Below are 21,062 nucleotides of genomic sequence, written 5' to 3' on the forward strand. Positions count from 1 at the left end.
AGGCAGGGGATTTTTTTTTTCTATTAGGAAATCCTTCCACACCACACATAATATAAAACCACCTATTATTGTTATTATAGATATTAAATTGTTAGGCTTTAATTTAGTTATTTTTTTCTGGCTTTTTTGCTCTCGCATCTTTCTTTAGTCTCATCTGTTTTTCTTTTTCCATCCTTTTCCTCTCCAAGTTGCTGTGTTGCTGTAAAATATTATATTAGAAGAAACCTGCAATGCTCTTGATAAATATTCTGCCAGAAGGCTTTAGATAGCTGTTTGGAGAGCCCATAAAAACAACGCCATGGGCAGGAGTCAACACACCCCGGTATGACTGCACTGTGGTTCACCTCACCTGACTCCAGTTCAAAGCATTATTAGTAACAGACTCACAACACTTATGTATTTACGTACATGCGAAATCTCCTTTCTCAAAGTAATTGCCATTGTCCGCAAGGTATCTTGTTTGTTTTTTTCCCACCAGTGGGTAACTATGAGATTTCAAAATTTACCCATTAGACTCTATTCTTTGTTTTTGTCTTTTTGTTATGTGCTGGATTTAAGTTGAGAAAAAAACCCTCAGGAACAACAGTGCAGGTTTGAATTGAGCTCATATTAGAGTCAGGAGACACAACAGCAATAGTCTTGAAGTGTTTGAGAGCCAAACAAGACAAAATTGCCAAAAGGAACCAAACTCATACTAATTTACTATATATATATATATATATATATATATATTTAGTATATATATATATATATATATATATATATATATATATTTAGTATTGTAAGCAGCAACAGATAACACAGAGACCTCAGTGATGCAAATATCGTAACAGAAATGTGAAAATTTTCTCCAACCTCACTGTGCCAAATCACACTGTTACAGATTCACCCAGTAAAAAAAATAAATAAATGAATAAAGCAGATTGGAACGAATAGTTTGTGCAGTGAACTGATCTCTCAGCATTTGCCTCATTTCTTCGTCTTCTTTCTCACCAAACTTGTTTTTTTTTCTTCACCATGCAGACTTTCACACTTTCCTTATGGTTCATACTTCCTTATTGTTTTTACCCCTCTCAGCTTCCTTTCGGCCTCTTTGTTGCTCATTTTATCCTCATACTTATTCATCCTCTCTCATACACAAACAGGCTAGTGTAGCAGATGCAGTTGACGTTCTGCACCACCGAAGCATAACAGTGTAGTTAGCCTGCTTGGCATGAAACAGAATGCCTCAGCACAGAACACAACAGAGCACAGCAGGGCTGAGCGCTTTGTGGAGCAGAGGGGGCATCTCACGTACTTGACATGTTGTGAGTTCAAGTCCAGAGCATAACCTATTGCTTTACATTGCTACCACTCTCTTACACACACACACCTGTTTTCTTTTCCGTTCTTGCACGAAATTTTCCAGACAGCTGCAGCATATGCAAGAGGACATGCACTATAAAACCTGCAAATATCTTAACAGCTATAGGAGGGATTTTTCTTGAAACTGCATACAGTCCCTGCAGCATAAAGCCACCTGACAGTAACGACTGACTTTTCATCTACTTGATTTAGCATTTGGTCTTTTTTAGAGGAAGCATTTCAGCAGTTTTTGGGTGTCTTGAAATTTCTGCCTTGATAAACTAATGAGGAACTGAAATCATTTCATCCCTTAACTGACCATATAGTGCTGTGTTTAGCAAATGTTAACATCTTAACTAAGACAATAACCCTTTCTGTTCTTTATCAGCATTTTTGCACGCTGATGCTAGCATTTAGCACAAAGTAATCCTAAATGCACCCTCACAGAGCAGTTAACACAGCGCTGACTCGGAGTATAAGGAAGTATTAAAACAGGTGTTAATAATTAATAAAGTTTCTGCTCATTTGATCAGGGTCTCAGTGAACCTGGAGACTACCGTAACATGTACAAGGTCAGCTTGTGGTAGTCTGTTGTAAGGCTAAGTCTAATAAAGGGCATTACTATGCATGGGGAGAGTTTTGGTCTTGCTTAAAAGGCTTGCCTTTGGTGGGAGAAACAGAACACCTGGGGAAACCCACATTTAACCCTTTTTCATTTCTTTCTTTCTCCATCTTCTCTGAAATATTGTGCTTTCATCTGGCATGCTAAGGTGTAACATGCAGCGTTTTCTCTCTTAATCTAGTCAAGCACACCTACTGCATATCCTATGCTATAGCTCGCTGTTCTTTGCTTTGCTATGGTTTTTCACTCTCTGCTGTGCTGAAATGTCATCTAAATGTAATTTTTCTTTGCTGTTCCATACTAGGCTGGTCTGCTAGGCTGTACACGCCATTCTCTTCTGGAGTCCTGATGATGGTAGCATTGCTGCAGTGCTCAGCTCAGCACGCTTGGGTGATTGTAACTATAAAATTATTTAATGAGCAGTTTGGAGCCATGCCACAACCGTTTCAGAACAATAAAAAGTGTTTAACACCAACTCAGATTTAGTGAACCAGTGACAGTTTTGGAAATGTGCAGTCAGTGACAAAAGGGTTCAGAAGCTGATAATTGCATTTGTTCTGGTAGGGCAGGAGATACACCCAACTTTGACATCTTCCCAACAGAAAATGTGTATTAATAGCAATAAATTACTGTCTTCATCTCAAATGCAGGTCTGCGAAGAAACAGAAAAAGGTGGTTGTTGAGAAAAACATTACAATTATATCTTTTTAACTCTGCTTTTAGTACCGGATCTTAAGTATTTACAAGTAAATGTAGTACAATGAGCACCAGAGCTTCCAGTTGTGTATCTTGGCTTGACACCTATCACTACCATTACTGCTCCTTCCAGCTTTCTTCTCATAATAAACACTAGGAAACCACAAAACTACATACCTCATATTTGCATATGTTAGAGTAGGCTAAATTATTTGAAAATGCACTGAGCGCTTTCCTTTCAATGTATATTTAAAAAACAAATCAATATCTTTCCATTGATTTTTTTTCACCAAATGTATTTGAGAAAGACAGCAGAGTGCTGGTGTGCTTTCACTGAATCATCACTTTCTAATTTGGGAAGCAACACATCTGCTGCTAATTAACTAGACTGATTGAATCTGGGTTTTCACAGGCACACGCATGCGTGCTCGGACGGACGCACAAACGCATACACACTGACTAATGATCGTTTCAGAAGGCAAATATTCACTCTGGCTAGTGACTATTACGGTGTCTGTGGTGGTGATTTTATCAAAGGAATGAATACAATATACAACATAAAGGCACAATAATGTACTAAGCCGCAATAATCCACAAGACTGGGGATGAGAAGAGTCACATGGAACCTGAAATCACTGAATGAGTCACAGATTACACTTGACCTTCAAGTATTTAACTCAGGGAGCAACACTTCACTGGCACATATTGACTTATTCGTCTTTCTGCTGTTCTTTTTAGGGGTCACCACAGCAAATCTTTGGCTTCCATCTCAACCTGTCCCTTCTGCATGTCCTCCTTCACTACATCCATGAATCTTTCGGAGGTGTTTCTCCAGCCTGGCAGTTGAACATCCTTTGTACAATATATATCCACTATCCCTGCACATGTCCAACCATCTCACCCCTGTTTCTCCAGCTTAGTCTCCATAAATGTCCCCCCAATATACTAATTTCTAATTCTTAACCATCTTGTCTAAAAACGCTAAAATCCTTTTCCCATCCATACTCATATGTTTTTGTCTCTGTGTGACGTTAAAGATTTTGGTATTCAACCTTTCTCTTCCAAAGACTTGCTGTTTACTTAATGCATTTAATAAAACTTTCAATTTTAAGGATTTTGAGTCACTGCCATCTTTATCTCTGTTTGGGGTATGCTCATGTCCATGTTAAATATTTTTCTTATCTGACACACACACACACTTACTCAGTTTATTTACCTGCTGAGTGTCTAATCTTGGCACAAACACTCTGGAAAGAGCATCTTCATCAACACTTTATTTGTCTGAGTGCTTTAACAAAGCACTCAGACTATAAAGTGTTGATGAACCCCATATACATACAATTTTACATTGTAAATGCATAACAATTACCTGCAAATGCAGGCACACGTTAGTGTTCTGCATACTTACTAGTGCATTTACAAGGATCATGTTAATATCATCAAATATGTAGTGAACTGGAACGGATGCAGAAATAATGCTTCAGGTGAGTTAAATATAAGTTTTAGAATTTGGGGATAGGTTAATTGGATAATCCAAATTGCCACTAGGGTGTGAATGTGCGAGTGAATGTGAGTGTGAATGGTTGTCTGTCCTTGTGTGTTAGCCCTGCGACAGACTGGCGACCTGTCCAGGGTGTACCCTGCCTCTCGCCCTACGACAGCTGGGATTGGCTCCAGCGCCCCCCGCGACCCTGAAAAGGATAAGCGGTAGCGAATGGATGGATGGATGGACTATGTTTTCTCGTTACCCAGTAGGATCAGGGCAATTAAAGATCTTTATAGGTCCTATTATCACTGTAATTCTCTGTTCTTTGACTTTTTGTAATAATAATAATGTGTATGTGTTAGTCCCCATAGGGAAATAGTTCCTCTGCATTTAAGCCATTCACCCAGTGAAGCAGTGGGCAGCCACCAATGCAGCGCCCGGGGAAAATTTACTTTAGAGTTCAAATTTCGGTCTTTTACATGGCTGGAAACACCGATAAACAGACAGTTGCCAAGAAAACAAGTCTTTAAAAACACCTAGATGTACCAAGATCCAAGAAAGGCAGGGACCCAAGAGGGGATTCTAGACCACAAAGAGACCACCACCACTTATCAAGTTACAGAGATGATTCCCTGGGCTTGACTGTGAGATCCTAAAAATCTGTATCAGGAATAATCTTCTGCCACTCTTCAAGTGTGGAAAGAATATATCTACATGAAGCACATAACACACATCCCAAAAAGTTGATTCTGTTCATCTGGATGTAGCATTTAAATATACTTATTTCCTGCTGAAAACACTACATCCAGATGAACAGAATCAACTTTTTGGCATTTTCTTATTTGGATGCATAACGCATACAGTTTTCAAACCACTAGAAGACACTGTTGGCCTATCTCATGCGAAAGAGCTAAAACCAAATAAAATCAGTAAATATTTCATATCAGAATTTTAAATACACTGCTTGATTCAAATCTTGACAACAGATCATTTAGAAACCTCACATCTTTATTAGTTTTGAAGCTGTCAAAACCACATCTCAGCCCTTTGTGTTTTTCTCAGAACCAGTTTGAAACAAGGTTTGAACAAGTTTGAAACTGAACTTTTATATTGAGTAACACGATGTTTTAAATAAAGCTTTATGCAAATAGGTCATTAATGCTGTGGCTGCCGTCAGGGTGGAGAGGACTGTTTGGGTTCATTTATGAAGTCTGTATTAATGGTTTCCTTAGAATTTACAAAAATGCATTTGAACAATCCACCAGACTTTCAGAACAATTTTTGTTGGACAGACAAGACCAAAGACGAATGACCGTGAAGTCCTCTGTGTATCAAAGTATTCAAGAGTCAAATGTGAGGACGTCTGTCTGAAAGCTAAAGTTTGTTTGAAAGTGGATCATGCAGATCCAAAGCACGTCAGCAAATCTACAACAGAATGACAAAGTGTACTAGTAGCCCAGCCAAAGTCCACACCTCAGCCCCATTGGGCTGCAATGGCGGCACCTGAAACTTAAATGCACTAAGGCAAAAGTGTAAAGAATGATGGGCCCAAATTCCTGCACAATGATGTGTGAGATTATTAATATCATACAGAACGCAATAACTTCAAGTTATTGCTGCTAAAGTCAGTTTTATAAGCTTTTGAATGGTGGGCTATGCTTTGTTTTTCACAGACTACATAGTGATGTGAAAACTATCTCTTTCAGTGTGGAGACCCTGTCCCGTCAAAGTAAACAGCTCCTTTTCAAGATCACAGTAATAAGACCCTGTGTGATGTTCCGTTTACTGGCATTTTCTGATGAAAGCCACGCTCCAAACATCCTGCACAGCAGACTTTCCCCATGGTTACACATGCAACCACTGCAGGGACATGCATATTCAACCCAGAAAGAAAGTGCTACTGCCACATTATTTATAAATGTGATTTCTTTATTTTATTATTTACAAGAGCAGTCTGTTCTAATTACGTTGTTTTTAATTTGTTTTTCTGACTAGTGAGTAAAAGTGTGCTATGTCTTTTACATCGTGCATGATTGATTACAGTCATTCTTTCTTTTATTTTTCAGTGAGCGCTAGTCTCATTGCACATTGTGTTTCCTTTTTGCATGACATGCTCAAACCATATACTCAGAATAAGACAACAACCTGGAAGCTAATAAAGCAATTTCTGTTCTTACCTTCATCTTGTGACCAAAGTGCTGCTGGTCAGTGACTGTGGTGATTTTAATCTAGTGGACTAAGAGTCCCAGCTTCATTCACCAGTGGGTTGGATATGAGAAAATATGGGTTTGGATCATCTCCAAATTTGAAGTTGTCCTGATTTAAGAGAAGCAAAAAATAGAGCAAATTCTAAAGAAGGAACTCTTTACAGGTTCAGGACATAGAGGGTAATGGAATAAGATTACAAATACATAGAGAACTGCAGATCTTCCTCGAACATGTGCCAGATGTTTCACTTACATGCAGTGTTAAGTGTTCATAATATTTATGCATCATAATTCAGATCTGAAACACAATGAGAACCTGCAAGTCTTTATATTCGTCCTCATGCATTCCACTGATCTCCCTGTTAAAAGTATTTCAGAAGACTATGGTAACATACCTGAAGTTGGCAAACTTTCTAAAATCCTTAAGCCAGCATGTCGAGTACAACCACTGCTTAGTGTGCAGCAGAACCCATGTGAAATAAAGAAAAATAATGTAGAAATAAATATTGTTAGAGTATAGTAGTAGCTACACATTTGCCATGTTTTTATGTACATCTACCTCGCACCAGGAAATCTAAAGGTGTTCAAAATGATGTCACACTTTACACAACTCATCACAGGCCCTTTCATTCAGTCAGTTGTATTTAACCTTAGCAACCAGTTACAGTTCAATCATGCACATGGGTGTAATCAGTGAGCTCCAGTACCTATGAAGCACCACGACCATGACTGCCACAAAATTAAATTGTAGCTGCTTTTATTTTTGCTTTTCTCCATTTCATTTTTTGGGGGGTCTTTTTTCTTTCATGGTTTATTTTCAGTGTGTTTTGGTATTTATTTACCACACATGACATACACTTTTAGAGCACGTTCCTGAAGAGCAGCTTAATCAGACTAATACATTTATACATAAATTGTATTTTAGTGAGATGGAAATGCCGCATAACTTCTGAATTTTACTTTAACCTCATTTCAAAAAACTACAAATACTAAAGACAACATGTAAAATCTTGTAACAAGCAAATTTTGTTCTTTATGAAATCATAATTGCTCTAAATTAAATTCATTTTTGCTTTTTTATTTTAATGTCAGAAACAGGTGTCAACATCTTGCAAATGGGGCTGTAAAAATTCATACATGTAAAACAACTTCAAAAGCAAGACAAATCTGGGAAGATCTCTTAATCTCTAGTCACAGAAATTTCCATGTCATGTGACATATAATTGAAAAACAGAATATAATAGCAAGGGTTATAGTAATTCAGAGTCTAGAGTTCAAGATATTGAGTGGGGGAGGATCTCTCCTCCTTACTGATCCTCCTTACTTACTTACTGTCTTTCACTGTGCACTCTCATTTGTTCTTGCTCGGACACAACATCTGAGCAAGAGCAAATGAGCTTAAGGTGCGGTTGCAGTACTTCAGCTAGCCCTACACAAGACAAGCAAAATAACAGGTCATTTCAAAGGCAGTCTATTAGTTCGCTTCACTCTGAGATGGAGAAAGATAAGAAAGAAAAGGGCAAGAGAGGAACAAGAGAGGTTAGATTTGAAGGTAAGAACTGCTCAATGGTATATGATAAACCGAAAATGAAAAGTTTACAAGTAAGTCCTCATGTTTTTTAAATCATGTCATGGGTCTCTACATGTGACATTATGTTTTTTATACTATGAAATGTGCTGCACATCAAACTGAGTCAGACTGTGTTATTTGAAAGGTTGCATAAAATACTCTGCAGGTTAGTGAAGGATAAACAAGTTAGTTTGATGTAATGTGATGGATTTAAAGTAAAGAACAGTGTCTGACTGGTGCACCGTGGCTGTGGTTTCATGCTCAGGGTCAGGCAACATCAAGTGTAGCACAGATTAATATGAGTTTTAGCTGATGATGCTTAAATTCATTGACTGACTTCCATCTTCATACCAACCTCATACCGTCTAGAAAAAAGACAGCATAGATAGTGTACTGAAATGAAACACCTGCTGACATCTGGTTCAACCGCAGAGCAGCAGCGGCACAGGTCAGCTGACTGCAGCCTGTACATTAACAAAATCTACTGGAGCACACAATAGAAATAATTATGACGCCCCACCTGCTGAATCCACTTTAACCCCTGACTGTACTCATTTCCCTGTTTAGAGGTAAAGAGACCCTCTATTATGTAGGCAACAGAAAACAGAGCTTTTTAAAAAATTTCCTTCCTTTTCTCTATTCATGTTCTACTTAGCTGAGTCGAGCTGAGTAAATTTACTAGAATTAAATTGTGGATTAAAACAAAGTTTGTATTGCCATCTACTAATATTATTTTATTATAACATTAATGTAGCAGGTTCAGCCAGCTTTGCACAAAAATAGCTGGTACAAACGTTCTCCAAAGAGTTGCTTTTTACTTTCTAACTTTGAGTATTTTTTTCACTTTTATTTGAGTAATGACGTTGAATCAGTACTTCAACTTTTACTGGAGTTTAACACTATGTGTACGTATGCGTAAGTACAGAATGTCTGTACTATCGCCACTGCATATTTCTCTAAATCCCTTTGTCCTTAATTTGCTGATCTGCTCAAGTCAAGTCCAACTTACAACAAGCTATTTACAAAACACCCCTCTCATCTTTCTCTTAAAAACAAAAAATACCAAAAAGCAATACAGCTTTGAAGTGTCAAGTCATATTCAGAATTTAAGTAAACATTTCCAGTGTAACACATATGTTACTATGTTAAACACACCCCTCTTTCTCTCTTCTCCTGTCTCTGCTTCATCACTCTGTCTTCTTTCACATATAATGAATGGCCATGTTATGGTAGTGTCAGGGCCCCTATCCCTCTCTCCGTCTGCACTCTCTCCATCAGTACATCAGGCCATGACCTGGCAGTCTCTCTCTCTCTACCTACCTAGCTATCTGTCGATCTATCTATGATGCTCAGTATGGCTCTGTCCTTATTCTTCTCTCTCTCTTTCTGTGGCCACTGGTCTGTTTCTGTCTGACGGTCATGGTGGGGTGGATGTGTCAGGAGAGGCATTCGTGCTGGCTCCATTAAACTGCAACCTTGCTAGTCTGAAGGACAGCACTATAACATCTCTTTCTCCCCATCCCTTTTCTCCAATTCTCTGGAAATAAACTGGCTGCTTAAGAAATTATTTTATTCTCCTGATTTTACACTAGAGATTTTTTTTAAAGTTTCCCTTTCTACTAAAATGCAATTACTTAATATCTTTATCACTATACAATAACTTAAATACCCACATCACAATTAATTGGAATTTCTTTTTTAAATAACTCATACAGCAATAAGGTGAGCAGGGCACAGTTGCCATAGCAACATGCTCTGATCATGTTAAAAGCATAGCCTTAAGCATTGATAGGGAAAGCATGTTTTTTGCAAATTGCAATGCCCTCCCCCCTGTGGTCAAATGACGCTTTTTTTGTTTGTTTGTTTGTTTTTGGCAATGCCACAAAGGTACTATCGTCTCCTCTATGTGTTTCTGTTTCGGTTCTTCTCTGTCCCTGTGTGCACCATGAGCATGGTACCTCCTTCAGATCCTTCACTGAAGACAACTGGTACATCTGCTTATCATTATGGTATTGGCAGTGTGTCCGCACTGGTGCTTCAGCCAGTCACCTCTCCTTCAGCTATGAGGTATCAGACACTTTAATGTGTTAGTTTCTTATAAATCTATTCAAGTAACTGTCAATGTAACTGTCTCTTTCTGTGCTTTAAGGCAACTCTTTTGCTCATCAACCCGCTTACAAGCTCTATGTAACCTTCAACCTGCTTGTCCACTTTCTGCCAGTCGCTGGCACGCCTCACTGCTCCCTCACGCCATTATCACCTGTTTCACTCCCCTTCAGCCAGTCCGGCCAGGACACTCAAAAACTGCCAGACTTTCAGTTTGTCCTGCCTTTTTTGTGTTTTGCTTCTGAGTTCCAACCTATTGAAGCCTAAAAGAGTGCAATTCATTGCACTAAGTTGGACTCTCCATACATGAAACAGATGCTAAGGTAAGGTTTCTATTTTCCATTTTTATTTATTTTTGTCATTATAGCAAATAGCAAATGCTCTTCAAAATCAAAAGAACATTTTGAGCTCTGAAGATAATATGTGGCAGGTTTGGTGAAACATTCTTATTGTTCATAAATTGATAAAAACAAACAAAACAAAATCAAATATAAACATATCTGGTTCTTTGACCAAATAAAACCAATTATGCAACATTTTCTTAAAGGGTTTAAAGTTCAAAACCTTCACCCATTAACAGTCCTCAATCCAAAATCAGTGTTCCACAAAAAGTTCATAGGACTGCCATGAGGTCTAATGGCAGAAGAAGAAAGATTGAAGTAAATGTATAAGCAAAGTTATATCTACTTTAAACACTTTCCTGCATTGACACCAAAGCCCACAAGTGACGTGATGAAGCTAAGGGCCACAGAAGTAAAGTCCACACAGTAAAAGATTGCCCACCATCTGAACAAAGCACTTGCTTTTCCATAGAGACAAGTGACCAGCTAGTCACCCAAAAAGACGCTGCATTGAAATAAACTTCTGAGTTTATTTATCAGCATATTTCTCCTCTTTTGACATAAGCTGGATATCTCCCTGGATCACAAAAAACGTTTCTTTTCCATTGGAGAACAGTTCAATGTAATGTTGACAAAGTCAGATGGAGAGGCCAACATTCTAAAGTCTGGACTCAAAAGTCTGGAAGGCATAACTAAAAAGAGGCCAAAGTGTAAAGAATTTCAAACTGCATAGACTCAGTTTCTTTTTTCTTTACAGCATATGATTTAAGCAATACATTTTCTCCTGCCACCCAGAATGGCACTGAGCTGAAGCTTTTTCCAGTTCCTCTGAGGCATGTGTTTCTTTAATTTGCAGGTTTGAGGTGTAGAAGTTCCCCTTTGTGGTGCCTGTTGTCTGTTTCTTTGGGACAGATCCTTTCTTCCAATTTCATTATACCTTAATTTATCAGTGTGACACTGCTGGATAAAGGCCTGCATGAACTGGTTTCTCAGCCCAGTGTATTTCAGTTTCTTTACATATCTACCATGGGTTAGTTGTATGTTCAGAATGAGGACACATACTTTGCAAAAACAAATCTCATCCCAATGTTTGAGCTTACCTGCAGTCTGTGAAAATTGACTATTTTAGGGATACAAAGAAGTGACATATTGAACTTTAGCACTGAGAAATGTATTACTCTTTAAGTGCCACTAAACTCCTGTTTTTTATATTTGTCTATCATTGGTTTGAATTTATGGAGTAACCCCAATTTCAAGTCCATTTATTATTTTTATTTTCATTATTATAGTATATTCAAAAAACATATCTTGATATTATAGCATGTACTTCACAAGTCAGTGAACAGCAATATTCACACCTAGTCATTGCTGTGAAACAGACTTGTAGGTAACTTGCTGGTCAGCGCTGAACAGAGAGACCATAGGAAAGAGACAGGATGTTGATTGATGCTTGATCATTGTACAGGGACCTACAGAGTTAAGGGGATTAAAAAATGTGTGACTACCCAGCGGACATGGCAGTAAGGCTAAATCCAAATTTAGTCTGTTACTGTATGATTATTGGAAAGTACCACGAGGCTCCTCTCAGATAAGCTGTTTCTAAAAGCAGGCCATAGCAAAAGACATGGCTGGGAGACCAGTCAGAGGGAAGTCTCACTCCCAGGTTGACACACAGTGACTCTTGTCAGTATCTCTTTGCCGTCCGTTTCTAGCATGGAGGGTTGTTGAACAGAATTCAGTGGAAATCGCTTAAAGTCTAAACAGATGCTATGGCATCTATTTATCCATAGCTAAGTGTTCTCAGCTGGTGCCATTAATGTCTCCAAACACTTGTACAAAATGAAGAAGATGTTTTTCTTCTGATGTCTTGCAAATAGTGCAACAGGCTATATTTTAACCTAAATCAGTCAAGCAGTTTATGCCACCCACTCCACCTCCACTTTCATAATGCTAAGTTGAAAATTTCCAGACTCTCCTATTTCAGATTTCACTGTGTATATCAAAAACTGATGCAAGGGGAGTAAATAGAGGCAAAGGGTGCTGTTCAAGTACCAGTATGGGAAGAGCTGGGGGTAATGACATATGCACCGTACACCAATAATAATGTACAAAGGAGTCGCATATCCTGTTGTTATCTTCTTTGCTACCCCAGATCTATTTAGCTCACACTAACTTTCTTTATTTCCACACTTCTTCCTTTCCCTACTGCCACTAAGTCCAAATGCACTTGTGTCCTTTTGAACCCGTCTCATACTTGTGCCTCGTTTCTAAATTTGGTGACTAAGGATGGAGGAAAAAAAGTGCTTACCATGCAGAGCATCGAATTTTACATAAACACACACACACATGTGCTTGACATATTGTCGACTACTTCGGGATGTTGATCCACAAAGAGTAAAAACACACTGTACAGTATGTGTGTGTGTTTGCAAGTGCATGCGCATCAGTATGCGTCTAAGAGAGGACAGAGCAAGAGAAATACAAGGATAAGTGTGTGTGTAAGAGAGCGGAAGAGTTGGAGTGAGAGAGATCAGACCGTGTTGAGTAGAGCTTTTGGCTTTTCTCTATGAGGATAAAGCTTGTTCCGGCCTTGTGCAGCTGAATCCCGCTGCAGCACTGTCCGTGGTGCTGAATTGGTTGGAGGCTTTTCCGTCTCTCTTTATCTCCTTCCCTCCCTTCCTCCTTCATCTATTACACTGTCTCTACTTCTTCTTGTGTTTATCTCAACTCTATCTCAGTTTCACAGGCTTTACTGTTGTGAAACACAGCAAGTTGCCACAGTGGTGTAAAAACACAGTAAAAATTTCCCACAAAGCAGCAAGGGACAGTATAACTATGTAAAACATTGATTTAAAATATGCATCTTCACCGCTACACCTGTCCCCTTTTCAGTCACACATCTGTATTCGGTCTCGCTTCTTTTGACTTTCATTCCTCATCTCTCCAGTGCATTCCTCCACCTTTCCAGACTCTCTTCCACCTTCTCCCTACTTTTACTACAGATCACAATGCCCATGCAAACATCATAGTTCACGGATATACCTGCCCAACCTTATCTTTCAACCTGTCCATCACCACTGCAAACAAAAAGGGGCTCAGAGCTAATCCCTGATGTAATCCCACCCTCACCTTTAATCCATCTGTTGCTACTAAGGACACCTTGGTAAAATGGTAAATGGCCTGTATTTATATAGCGCTTTACTAGTCCCGAAGGACCCCAAAGCGCTTTACATATCCAGTCATCCACCCATTCATGCACACATTCAAACACTGGTGATGGCAAGCTACATTGTAGCCACAGCCACCCTCGGGCGCACCTTGACACTGTCTTGCTGTCCTCATATGTCATCACATACTTATACTCATACAGTACCACAGTTAAACTTTGTCCTGTAGCTCAAAGTAAAATTCAAGTTGGTGGGTTGTTTTGATAAAGTGGAGGAGATCCTGTTTTATTGGAGATACATACATGGAAGTTATCAGAACAGGACTTCCAGGGGGCTAATCTCAAATTAGCAAAGGTGCACAAGGAGATTACTTTAAAGAGGAGATTGGCTACATTTAAATCGGGTATGCCTTTTTATGCTGTGAGCTTTTCATGCTTTTTATAGTTGGAGCTGCAAAACCTTTTTCATATCATAAAACATGCCTACCTCAATTTCCCAGAGACGCTTGGTGTTAAATGACTGGTTTTGTCCATACAGCCACATCCCCAAAGCTATGTCGCTTTACAATAATGTTAAAAAAGAGAAAAGACTAAAAATTGAACTTGTTAAATTGGTTTATCCTCAGTTTTGCTCAGCTCACAAAACTGTGCACTGTAGATATGTTTAATTTGTGGCAACAGAGCAGGAGGGAGTGTAACTCTTGGAATGTTTCTTCATATTTTTGAGAAAAACAAGTGTAATGATTAGAATTAGAGGAAGTAAACATCTGTGATTTTTATATTCAAACTGCATTGGAAATAAAAGTTAATTATGCATTTTCTTGAGAGAAGTCTGGCCATGGCTTGCCCTCCAGTTCTTTGTTCTTTGAGTCTGAATTTTTCCAACAATTTCCTTCCTTAGGGTTTGTTAGTCACACTCCTCTGGTGGCTTGCCATCATGTAGGCCTACTCTCTATTTAAGGATGAACATGTTGCCAGAGTTTGCGTCAGGATTGTGTTACTCTCTCCATATTTGTCCTTTCCTTTGTTAAAATCTGGTCCGTGCAGATGCTTTTGTAACAGTTTGGTTTGACTCAATGAGCGTCTAAAACCAGCTGCTTTGACATTTCGGGGCTTTGTGCAGTCGTGACAACTAAAGGTTATTTTAGTCTAACTTTGTGAAAAATTTGATAAAATAATTGGAGGTTTGTTATTGGAGGACACTGACCAAGTGATGCCCTGCATGTGCAATCCTTGTGGCTTTTCTGAAGGCAGCGACGATTCACAGAATTCTACAATGAGCACTCCTCTGTCTCTTGTATCTCTTTCACCCTCTGCCCACTCTTTCTTTCTTTCGTTCTTTCTCGCTTTTTGTTCACTCTCACTCAGCATCACGGCTCGATCTGTATGTGAAAAGTTGTTTGGTTTACTAGTTTATTCACCAGTATTTATACAACTCACTAATGCAATTTGACAGGATCCTTTAGGTCAGTGATAATTCTTCATTTGAGGATTCCAAAATTTGCTAATGCTGTTTAAACCCTGGGGACACCCGGTCTAATTAAAACATTGCTAAAGAAAGAAGCATCTGGAAAAAAAAAGAGTCTCTAACCAGTAGCCAAAGCAATACTGCTGTAGGCTTATTAAATTCTCATCACATTTTGCTTTTAAATGCCACCAGGAGTTACTTTTACTACTCTATATAGTTCCCTTATATACACTTACAAAGCCTCTACACCTCCCCTTTTACTTCCTTTTAGCCAATCTCTCTCAAAAATGCACATATTTATTTGATTTTATAACACTAGCCTTTAGCTTATATTGCTCAGTACTTCAGCAGAGGTTAAAGATGAAACAAACTGTTAAGAGTTTTCATTTTTCCTGACCCCTGTCTGATCTCTGCCCATTCTCCAAATCTGTTTATTTCTGCCTTCCTCTGTTATTCCCTTTATCTCTTTATTATCCCTTGTCCTCCCGGCCCCACCACCACTAGCAGCCGCAACCTTGAACTGTTTGGTGTACTGCCAACAACGCACCATATAATTTATCCCTCTTGCTAATCAGATAATTGTAGAACACTCACATTTTATAATCTATGAAATCCTGCAGAATCTGGAAAGTGAGCACACTAATCTGCCGCTGCGCTTGCTGTTTCAGCCATCTCTAATGGTAACATTCATCACCACAGCTCTTAATCCGCAGTATCCGGGACACCTAACGGAAAGACTTTGATGAATGTGATATTTAATTTTATTAACATAACCCGTTTAATATTATTTATGTTTCATAATTCAGTGTCTGCTCCTCTCTTCCTCCTAGTGGTAATTACAAGTATTTATCAGGCATAAAGCCTATGACATCACATATGATGAAAGTAAAGCCAGTCATTCCCATCACATGGAGGTTCCTGACTAAAGACAAGAGCTGTGCATCCCATCTCTCTTGCCTCCACTGGCAACCTAGAGCAGCTGCACCTGAGCTATGCTTAGGGTCAAACAGTGATATGCAGATATAAGTGAGCAGTGTTTGTGCATATGTACTGGCTTGAACCAAGACTACTGGCAGTGATTTTTATTGTCAATAGTAGTGCATTCCAGAACATGAGCAGATAGCCTACCTTTAATAACAACTGATAAAATGTAAGCTTTTTCCTGCTTTGCAGCTGTAACTGCATTCACGTGGTCCTCTTCAAGTCCCTGCTCCACACTTTGAGAACCTATTGACAGTGTGGCTGTCTACTGTGTGTCCTGACAGACCCTAAACTTCAGCTACTGCAGGCTGAGGTCCAGGCGATGGCATCACCCACCGTCGTCATAAGGCATCCATCTGTTATCACCAGCTTGTAATCCCGGAGCAGCGACTTGTCAGTAGACAGAGCAGGACACAGATACGGAGGGAAGGAGACAGACAGGAGCGGGGCTGGTGGGCGTATCGCCTCCCGGGAAAAACCGCCGCACAGTGTGAAAGTAACTGCAGGAGGGACTGCTCATCGTAGAGGATCAGAGCGGGTTTTTAAAATGAGCTAAAGGACGTTAAATGTGGGGTTTTCTTTCGCTGCGAAATTTGTTTCTCCTTCCATCTGAAGCTCGCCTTATTCTTTGACCTATAACGCCTCGTCCACCATCCTCCGGCTGCCCGCGGTGTGGTCCTGTGTTTTTCCTCACAGACAACAACGCCGAGAGCAGAGAGAGGTCAAGACAAAGTCACTTGTGTAGAGGAAAAAGGGGAGCAGCGGTTTCACTGAGCTATGTGATTTTATAGTTTCTGTTTTTTGGGGGTGGAGAGAAGAGTTACAAATTCGTGCACCTATTTTGTTTATTTATTTATTTTTACCTGTGGAAGACCTTGGGACGGATAACACCTACCCACCATTACCCTGACAGGATTTTTGTTTCAGGCGTCTACAGATGAAACACGAAGAGCTGCGAAGGAGTAAGATTGGACCTTACGACAGCAGAGGCAGCTGCTGAATGGGGAAGCGGAGATCACCCATAGGGGAGACCGGCAAATGAGTCCAGCGTGGTTTCCTTTACTACACATCGCTTTTCCTCCACTCTTTAGACACGGGAACCCAGCGACACTAACCTCCAGCGTTTGTGTATTTTCCTTCAAATGACCGATTAACGGAGTCTAAACAGAAACAGGGGGGAGCTCGTATGGAGTCCAAATGAGCGCTCAACGCAGCGGTGCGCCGGTTTAACGGCGTTTCCCCCCTCTCTCTTACAGTCCTGTCCCAGCGGATCACTAGCGGACAGTGGATAGCTGTAGGTTATAGACTGCGACCGGCCTTGCACCCGTAAAGGGCTTTTGATGCAAACTCAACGGGAACTAAATTGAAACGCTTGGCTTGCCCCGTCTCCCCTCCAGCAGCCCCGCAGCGCGGTTAGCCTTGCGCGGTGTCAGACAGCAACATAAAAAAGTGGATATATTTTCTTATTTGGCTTGAAAATTATTCCGATCAGAAAGGGGATTATTTAGTATTTTCTTTCGAGTTCTTCACCTGGCTTGAAAAGGGAGCAAATAACCAGAGGAGACATAGCCTCAACAACAGGAGGAGAGGCAGACGCGCAGGTATGATAGTGTCTATCTACTTTTCCCCTCTGTCCGATTATCGCACCATTTTCTCTCCCCGTTCCCTCAACCACCTTCCCCCGTCTGCATGTTCTCGTTTTTTTTGTTTTTTTTAAAATGCCGCATCGCTTTTTAGAGGTTGGTTTGTAATTTTAGAAGAGCCGAGTTGAGTACATAGACAGAGAGACAGAAGAGATGGCAGATGGGAAGATAATGGCGCTGGTGGGTTTTTTTCTCCCCTACGATTCAGAGATGGTGATATCCTCTCTCCAGATTAAACACAGGAGGAAAAGAGAGACGGTGAGACGAGAAGGGATGATGTTGCTGACGGGTAAAGTGTGAAGTAACATGTGTCAAACAGATAAGGAGATATGTTAAGAGACCGTGGCAGGACATGGGGTGAAAAGAGAAGTCTGAGAGTTTAAAGAGGGAAAGGGTGACTTGGTTGTGAAAGAAAGGCAGAACTGAATAACCAAACCGTTGTGGAGACGAGAACAAACAGGGAGAGAAGTGAGACAGGAGGGGCTTAAAGGGATCTGATAGGGGAAGAGGGCAGAAGAGAGGGTGCTGAGGTGGAATACAGAGAAGGAGCAGGAAGAGGAGATGGGCTCTGTGATAGGGAGGGGGAGAAGGCAGGGCATAATGGCCAGAGAGAGGGTTCTGCTGGAAAGGTGAGTAGAGAGAATATAAGGGGAAGGGTGAAAGTAATGGAATCAAATAGAATGAGGGGGGAGTTGGTCAGGTGAGGAGGGGTTAGCTTACTGGTGCAGGTGGGGAGAAGGATCAAGACGCTGTGCAAGAGGAGTGAGGAAAGCTAGAGCTCAAGAAAGCTCTAAAAATATGGAGGCCAAGTGTAGAACACTCCATCAATCTATGCTGGAGACACACTTTGTGGTATTATCCAATGGATTGCTGCGCAACTGCCATTGCTGCACCATGGAGACAGAAAGATATAAAGACAGGAGGAGAAACCATTTAAAAAAAAAGGCAGGAAGGATAGATTTACGAAGCCAATAATTTAAGTTGCTGTGTCAGCTCATCAGCTCCTCTTTACCTGGTAAATTCTTCCTATCCCTAACTGCTTCATTTGCATTTTGATTGGGTTTTGCAATGGCTCTAAGCCACCTTAAAACACATGTAAACACACATGCAAGAATACAACATTTGCAGGGAGGGCTTTTCTGGTTTTCCTGTCTTCATTGGAATGTGTATACCTGTGGCTTAGCTGAAGCCTTTTTTTGTTCTGATAATTCAATCTTTCCTGCCTATGTTGTGTCATTCTTCCTGGCTCGTGTTAGTGCAGCGTGTTTGAATGTAGCTCAAATTGCTGTCTAGGCAGAATATTTTGAAAGATTCAATTGATGATGATATTTTAATGCCTTTCAGATCACAGTGAAGTTCTTTATGCATATGATCAGTATTACACAGTTGGAAGTTAATGGAATCATGAAGAGCACTTGCTGTCAGCATACTGTACCACTGATCATGACCCACTTTAGACTGCAGCAGTAAAATTCTAGTAGAGAACAAAGATTTTGTTGAGATTAAACTTTTAAGCCTTAAACATGGCAAGTATAAACCAAGAAAATTTAAAGCTGACTTTTTTCCACAAACTAACACAAACATACTCTTCATTCATCCTTTTGTATAATAGGAGTTAAAACTCGCGTACAGTGAGGGGACTTAGCCGATCCCCTGGTGAATTTGTAAGTTTGCTTACTTAGAAAGAAATGAAGAGTTTCTAGTTTTCATGGCAGTTTCATTTGAATGGAGAGAGACAGGATGTCAACTAAAACCCCAGAAAAAACAACAACACATTGCATAAAAGTTATAAATTTATCTGCATGCCATTAAGAGAAGTAATATTTGAATCCCTACAACCTAGCCAGAATTCTGGCTTGCATAGTTAGTCAACTGCACATAGTCATGAGCTCAATTCATTATACAAAAAGTGCATGTGTCCACAGAATCAATTTCTTTAAATCCAACCTCTCCACCATCATGTGCAAGACCAAAGAGCCATCAAAGGACATCAGGGACAAAATTGTAGATCTGCACAAAACTGGAACGGGCTACAAATCCATCAGCAAGAAGCCTGGTGAGAAGGTTACGACTGCTGGTGCGCTTATTCAGAAATGAAAGAAATATAGAATGAACCGTACTTTCCCTAGGTGTAGAGCCCCATGCAAGATCTTGCTTCATGGGATGAGGATGATAATGAGAAAGGTGATGGACCAGACCAAAACTACACAGGTTGTTTGTGATTTGAATACAGTTGGGACCACAGTCACTGAGAACACCACTGGTAACACACCACAGCGTAATCAATTGAAATCTTGCAGTGTCCACAAGAGCACCCTGCTGAGAAGGCACATGTACAGGCTTGTCTTAAGTTTGCCAGTGAACATCTAAATGATTTGGGAGAAAGTACTGCAGTCAGATCAAACCAAAATCAAGCTGGCTTTGGCTTCAACTTGAGTCACTGTGTTTGGAGGACAAGAAATGCTGAGTATGATCCAAAGAACACTGTTCCAACAGTTATAGAATAGAATAGAATATAATTGAATTCAACTTTATTGTCATTGCACATGCACAGGTACAGGCAATCGAAATGCAGTTTGCATCCATCCAGAAGTGCTTTAGTGATATAGATATATTACAATATATATTAGCAATAATATAGATATGTAAGTATATTACAGAAATGGGTCTATTATGGTATGTTATAATGTACACGGTATGAAGTATGTTATGAATATTCTATAACTATAAGTATGTACAGGCTGTAGTGAGTACAAGCTATGTACAGGCTATGAACAGGATATAAATATGAAAAAAAACTATACAGAAATCTGAGATATACAGTTATACAGAAATGTGAACTATGCAAGTTATAAACAGTTGTAGGATTAAAAATTATCTGTATGTACAGAATGATTATTTACACAGAACTATACAGTAGTGCAGTTAAGATAAGTGAGATATGTGGATAATTTCTACAGAGGCTATATAAAGTGCTAGTGGTTGTGAGTGGTGGTTCAGTCCATGTTATTATTGTGTGTTTGAGGGTACAGTTGTCCATTGTGTGTGTGTGTGTATGTTCAGTCCATGTTTAACGTGGGTCAGATGTCAGGAGGCAGAGTTCAGGAGTCTGACAGCTGTGGGGAAGAAGCTGTTCCGGTACCTGGTGGTCTTAGTCCGGAGGCTCCTGTAGCGCCTCCCAGAGGGCAGGAGGGTGAAGAGTCCATGTGATGGGTGACTGGGGTCTTTGATGATTTTCCCAGCCCTTTTCAGACACCGCTTCCTGTAGATGTCTTTTATGGCAGGAAGTGGTGCTCCGGCGATGCGCTGGGCAGTTTTCACGACCCTCTGCAACGCCTTCCGGTCCGAGGCAGAGCAGTTCCCGTACCAGACTGTTATACAGTTGGTCAGGATGCTCTCGATGGTGCAGCGATAGAAGTTCACCAGGATGTC

At 40.1% G+C, this 21,062-nt stretch overlaps 1 protein-coding gene across 3 annotated transcripts in view; it reads left to right on the forward strand.

Moving 5' to 3' along the window:
* The first annotated feature begins 16,187 nt into the window (after window positions 1–16,187).
* zgc:172282 (leucine-rich repeat and fibronectin type III domain-containing protein 1-like protein) overlaps window positions 16,188–21,062 on the forward strand; it is a 175,271-nt gene continuing 170,396 nt past the window's right edge. For 2 of the 3 annotated variants that reach the window (XM_042218137.1, XM_042218138.1), the window contains exon 1: window positions 16,188–17,588. The gene's annotated coding sequence lies outside the window, so the exon portion shown is untranslated. The remainder of the gene's footprint in view (window positions 17,589–21,062) is intronic. The other variant, XM_005915938.3, reaches the window with a different exon arrangement.

Source organism: Haplochromis burtoni, unplaced genomic scaffold (genome assembly GCF_018398535.1).
Source record: "Haplochromis burtoni strain Fernald_Lab_line unplaced genomic scaffold, NCSU_Asbu1 Contig_15, whole genome shotgun sequence".
NCBI classification, from domain to species: Eukaryota; Metazoa; Chordata; class Actinopteri; order Cichliformes; family Cichlidae; genus Haplochromis; species Haplochromis burtoni.